Source organism: Penaeus monodon, chromosome 25, assembly GCF_015228065.2.
Source record: "Penaeus monodon isolate SGIC_2016 chromosome 25, NSTDA_Pmon_1, whole genome shotgun sequence".
Taxonomy (NCBI): domain Eukaryota; kingdom Metazoa; phylum Arthropoda; class Malacostraca; order Decapoda; family Penaeidae; genus Penaeus; species Penaeus monodon.
The window spans coordinates 31,635,087-31,635,733 of NC_051410.1; positions in this window are offsets into that span (position 1 = coordinate 31,635,087).

Below are 647 nucleotides of genomic sequence, written 5' to 3' on the forward strand. Positions count from 1 at the left end.
GAAAAAGCTGAAATACTAACAATGAAAACTAATGTTTAAGATGAATCTTCTATTGTTAATTCTCTTTTTTTCCTTTTAAGATAATCATGAAAAGTGATGTTCAAGATGAACCTTCTACTGTTAATTCTCCTTTTTTTTCTTTGTTCTTTTAAGATGATCATTATCATCATGTCTTGCAATGAACAAATGCAACAATAACTATCATCTTGCAGTATTTGTAGTATCATTAACAAATCCTATTATTGTTAACTGTACCATTACTAAAACAACGTATATCTAGTAATCATTTCTATAGATTTTTTACCCCAGCCAACCACTGCCTATTTTGAGCTCTTCTGCACTGGGAGAAAGGCCTCCTAAAGTCCTCATAATCACAGATTCATATCTAATAGAAGAAAGTTTTTAAATCGGTCTCATTCTACCATGTATTTGCTGGATTCTGTTAGTCCTGAGACATTCCAGTTATTAGTGTATGTTGCAACGGAAAGTATATCAGTCAAACATCACCTCAAACGAAAAGTGCTGAGGCAATAGTTCTTGAAGTGAACATAGGATGCAAGTGTCGGAGAATCCTCTGTTCTGCTTGTACTACGGCTCACAGGACTTGATCGTAAGTACTTTACGGGTTTTACTTTCGTCTTAGTATC